The sequence below is a fragment of the Ursus maritimus genome (genome assembly GCF_017311325.1).
Source record: "Ursus maritimus isolate PB19 chromosome X unlocalized genomic scaffold, ASM1731132v1 scaffold_X1, whole genome shotgun sequence".
NCBI classification, from domain to species: domain Eukaryota; kingdom Metazoa; phylum Chordata; class Mammalia; order Carnivora; family Ursidae; genus Ursus; species Ursus maritimus.
Window position 1 is genome coordinate 44,162,648 of NW_024423319.1, and position 6,000 is coordinate 44,168,647.

A 6,000-nucleotide genomic window follows, 5' to 3' on the forward strand; every position below is an offset into this window, starting at 1 on the left:
TTTCTCCACTTTCATTTATTATTGTAATGGAAGTTCTGGTGAAGGAAATTAGGCAAGAACAAGAAACAAAAGCATCCACATCGGAAATAAAGAATTAAGATGGTCTCTATTCACAGATGACACAATATTATATATTTAAAAATTTAAGGAAGCCCCCCCAAATTATTAGAACTAATAAACAAGTTCAACAAATTTGTAGGTTACAAGATCAACACACAGAAACCAGTTTTATCTCTATACACTAGCAATGAAAAATCTGAAAAGGAAATTAAGAAGATAATTCCATTTAAAATAGTATCAAAAAGAATAAAATACTTAGAAACAAATTTAAAATTTACCTGCAGTTGTTCTGGGTTTTATATGAGCATAATTATGTCCCCTGTGAATAATGACATTTTTATTTATTTCTAATGTTTGTACCTTTTTATTGATTTTCTTGCCCCAACACATTGACTGAAATTTTAATAAACATTGAATAGAAAGAAAAAGAAACAAATTTAACAAAAAAGTGCAAGGCTTGTACACTGAAAGCTACAAAACTTCACTGAAATAAATAAATGGAAAGATATCCTGTGTTCATGAATTGGAAGGCTTAATATTGTTAAAACTGATCTACAAAGTCAATACAATCCCTGGCAAAATTCCAGCTGGCTTCTTTGCAAAAATTAGCAAGCTATGCTACAATTGATATGGGAGTGCAAAGGAACCAAAAGAGTTTAAAAAAAATCTTGAAAATGAACAGCAGATTTGGATGACATACTTCCTAATTTCAAGACTTACCACAAAGCTGTAGTAATCAAGACAGTGTGGTAATGGCATAACAATGGACATGTAGATCAATGGAATAGAATTGAGAACCCAGAAATAAATCCTTATACTCACAGTCAATTGATTTTTAACAATGGTGCCAGGATAATTTAATGAGGAAAAAATAGTCTTTCCAACAAATGGTCCTGTGACAACTGGGTATCCACAGGAAAAAATGAAGTTGCACACCTTTCTAACAAAAAAAAAATACAAAAATTAACTTAAAATGGATCATAGACCTAAATATGAGTTAAAACTATTAAAAGTCTTAGGAGAAAACAGGTGAAAAATTGTGACCTTGGATTATGCAATGGTTTCTTAGATATGATAACAAAAGCAAGAGCAACAAAAGAAAAAATAGATAAATTAGACTTCTTCAAAATTAAAACTTTTTTTTGCTACAAAGTTATCATCAAGAAAGTGAAAAAGTAACTCACAGAATGGGAAAAAATATTTGAAAATCATGTACCTGATAAGGAACTTGCAGCTAGAATGTATAAAATACTCTTACAATGCAATAATTAAAAAAAGAACCCAATTTAAAAATGAGCAAGATATCTGAATAGATATTTTTCCAAAGGCATATGAAGGATTTCAGAACAAGTCCCCCCACAATGTGCCACTTTGGCACGTGGACTATTTTGAGCTGAAGGCAAAGGAGACCGTTTGGGCTCAAGAGAAAGTTTTGCCCCTCCCTTAATTATATAGAAAAATTTAAATTGGAGTTTTTCTCAGACTAAGTCATTACCAGAGATAAATTTTATCAAAGTGATCCATCTGTATGGCAGGGCAAGCATCTAATTACCAAACATATGCTCTTCTTCTATTGCCCTGTGAATTGCCCTCCTACCCTTTGAAGTTCCAGGCATCTATCCCATTTGTTAACTTAGCATGGCATATATACCTCATTTTACCTTTCTGCCTTTGAAACCCTCATGTATGTTGGGTTCCCATATGTACAAAATTAAATTTTATTTTCTCCTGTTAATCTGTGTCATGCCATTTTAATTCTTAGACCAGCCAGAAGAATTTTTGAGGGATAAAGGGAAATTTTTCCTCCCCAACATATTCAAATGGCCAATAAGCACAAGAGAAGATACACAATACCATGAGTCACCAGGGAAATGCAAATCAAACCCATAATGAGATATTACTTTACACCCACTAGGATAGGTATAATGAAAAAGTCGGGTAATAACAAGTGCTGGTGAAGAGGTGGAGAACTCAGAACCTTCATATGCTGCCGTCGGAAATGTAGAATGTTGCAGTCACTGTGGAAAACAATATGATAGTCCCTCAAAATATTAAACATAGAATTACTAAATGATTCAGCAATTCTACTTGTAAGTATATACCTAAAAGAATTGAAAACACATTCTCACAAAAAAATTGTATAGGAATGTTTATTGCAGCATTATTCATAATAGCCAAAGAGTGGGAAAAAACGGTATGTCCATTAACTGAAGAACAGATCAAATGCAGTATATCTATACAGTGGAATAAATATTATTTGGCAACTGGATATATCATTCAACCATCGAAAGATATATTATTGCCAATAAATAGGAACAAAGTACTAACATATGCAACAACATGGATGAACCTCAAAAATATTGTGCCTAGGGAAAGAAGCCAGTCACAAAACACGACATTTTGTATGATGCTATTTATAGGAACTGTCCAGAACAGACAAATTCTTAGAGACAGAAAGTAGATTAGTGGTTGCCTGGAGGTGAGAGGGAGGGGGTGGGGGAATGGCGAGTGACTGCTAATGGGTACAGGGCTTCTTTTTAGGGTGCTGAAAATGTTCTAAAATTGATTGTGGTGATGGTTGCACAACTCTGTGAACCCAATGAATTGTACACTTCAAATGGGTCAGTTGTTTGGGTGTGAATTATATCTCCATAAAATTATTAAAAAGTAATCTATTACATACTGATACTAACACACACTGGTAGCCTGAGATGTGAGTTTATTTTCACGGCTAACTGCAAAGAAGAGGCAAAGAGTAGCCTAGTCATTTTCCAGTAAAGCAAAAACCATATCAAGGTTCATTCCTGCACGGCTACCTCCTGGATTTTAGTCCTGCTTACCCTTGAGATGTATCAGAAACTCTATACATCCAACCCAAAAATTTATGAGCAACCTCAAGAGCAAAGGATTCCAGTGCGGGGAAAAAAATGTTTGCTTAATTTGGACCTCAGGTGGCTGAGAATTGAGTTGATCATACTCCTCAGTTCTTAGTAAATGTTCATTGTCATTCTGGGCAAGGCCTCTCTCTCTCTCTCTCTCTCTCTCTCTCTCTCTCTTCTTGGCTCTCTGTTTTTCCTTCTTCCATGATTCTACTCTCACTCTGTAAACATGCTGGTATCCCCGTGAATTACGTGCCAGTGTTTTATGTAGTATGTATTTTTTTAGCCGTTTATTTATTGATAAAACTTGTTCTGCACTTTGTGGCTACCTAATTTGCACAGTGGCATTTATGCTGTAGTACTCTTCTGCATTGTGGGGACTGGGCGTCCCAAAATCTGATTAACTTGTTCCAGCCCTTGGCATCCTGTTCTCACTAATCTTGTTTTGTCCTTAACATGCCTCTTCCCAGGACAAATAGGACAGTTTTGTTATAGAACTGTTTTTCTTAATTTCAAAGTCCTGCTCCCCTAAGATAGGAGGATGTGTCCTCTAGCCTGTGGAGACCATAGAGCAGTGGTTAAATGCAGGCATTCTGGAATCTGACTACCTAGGTTTAAACCTTGCCACGAGCTGGGTGGGAGGAGGAGGAAATGGGGAGGTTTTGGCCCAAGGGTACAAGTTTCAGTTATACAAAATAAATAAGTTCTGGAGAACTACTTTACAACATAGGACTGTGATTAACAATACTGTATTGTACTTAAAATTTTGCTAAGAAGGTAGGTCTTTTGTTAAGTGTTCTTACCACAAAAGGAAAAACAAAACAAAAGGGGCAGAAGGAAACTTTTGGAGGTGGTGGCTAAGTTTATGGCATTGGTAGTGGATGCTTTCAAAATATATACTTATTTCCAAACACATCAAGTTGTAATATATTTTTTAAAGATTTTGTTTATTTATTTGAGAGAGATAGCATGAGCTGGGCGGGGGGGCGGTGCAGAGGAAGAGGGAGAAGCAGACTTCCCTCTGAGCAGGGTCCCTGACACTGGGCTCAATGCCAGAACCCTGGGGATCGTGACCAGAGCTGAAGGCACGTGCCTAAGACTGAGCCACCCAGGGGCCCCTCAAGTTGTAATACAGTAAATGTCTACTGCTTTTTGGATGTCAATCACACTTCAATAAAGTGGTTTAAAAAATCTTAGTTCTACTTCATTAGCATATAACTTTGGGCAATGTATTTAACCTATCTGAGCCTCAGTTTCTTCATCTTTAAAATCAGGATGATGGTAATAGTACCTACCTCTGGGTTGTTATGAGGCTTGTACGAGTTAGTATCTGCAAAGCACTGAGAATAATGCCAGCACACAGTAAAAGTTATATGTATGGGGCGCCTGGGTGGTGCAGTCGTTAAGCGTCTGCCTTTGGCTCAGGGCGTGATCCCAGAGCTCTGGGATCAAGCCCCGCGTCAGGTTCCTCCACTGACAGCCTGCTTCTTCCTCTCCCACTCCCCCTGCTTGTGTTCCCTCTCTCCCTGGCTGTGTGTCTCTCTCTCTGTCAAATAAAAAAATAAAATCTTTTTAAAAAAAAGTTATATGTGCTTGCTGTTATCATATTTCCAGGTTGTTAGTCATATATTTTTTAAAGATTTTATTTATTTATTTGACAAAGAGGGAGAGAGGGACTACAAGCAGGGGGAGAGGGAGAAGCAGGCTTCCCACCCAGCAGGGAGCCCAATGAGGGGCTCCATCCCAGGACCCTGGGATCATGACCCTAGCCAAAGAGCCAAAGGCAAATGATTAACGACTGAGCCACCTGGGCGCCCCCATGTTGTTAGTCATATTTCAGGATTCTCTGGTGAAACAAATTATTTATAGGCCAGTCGGGTGAGCAGAGTGCAGAAGCTGGGCCCAACAGTTAAAAAATGCTCTGGAGAGGTTCAGGCAGGTTTGACAGTGGCCATTAGAAGGTCTGTCACCAATTAACAGAAAGAATGTGCCTGAGAAGGTGGTGGGACCAACTGGTAAAGGCAAGTCTGGGCCACAGTCCTAGGAAGGTACTGGAGTATTTAGTGATGTAAAATGAGGTCAATCCTACTATAAATGGTGAGTGCTCAGAATGGGAGAATAGAGTACAGGAACACTACAGAGGAGGGGCCATGAGTACCAATGTAGAAGATCACAGTAAAATCCAGTCCTGGGGACATCAATTGTACCCACCTGTAAGCCCAGGAAGGCAGAGGAGCAGGAAATGAGGCAAAGCCTACAATGGATCCCCTCTTTTGGTAGCCCTGTTTTAAAGTAATAATCCCCAGATATTTTAGAACTGAAAACTATTGCTTCTTTTATTTTAGTTTATCTCATTATCTTCTCCTAAAAATGTATGACACATGCATTTAAAAATTGAACTGCACTAGAATCGTATTTGTATCATTCTCTTGATACTCCTCGAAATTATTGGAGAACCCCAGAATGTGGAAAACAGCCTTGGGAATTAGCTTCCCTAAGCTTCTATTATGAGAACGAAGTAATGAACACTTATAAAAGCCTCCTTTACCTGTGAAAGTAAAAGCTTTGGGCATAGAGCCATTTTTATTCAAATTTATATCTATTTCTAGAAGTGTTTGCCAGACAGGGTATCTTCCAGGCTGCTGTATTAAAATGACAAAGAGCTGGAAGTTCTTATCAGAGTCGAAGTATCAAATATGCCCAGATCTGGTTGAGAGATATTAATTCAGCATACTTGAATACATACATTCACTCACTGGCAAAACCACATCTAAGCCCAGTGTTAGAAAGGTTTCTGAATTCTGGAGTGTGAAGTCGGGCTGGGGAAAATCAGACCTATGACTGTTTTCTTTCTTTGTCTTTCAATCCTGACCATCCTGTGCACTTGCCACACAGGTGAGAGGGGAAAGAGGAAAAGGAAAAGAACCCAACAAAGCGAGAGGTTGTTTTGGAACAGTTCCAACAACTCAGAAATGGATTAAATTATTAAAGTGATGAATGTGTTCCAGAAAAAAACATCCAAAATACATCAGTAATCCTAAGGACAGTCTGCTTTACTCCA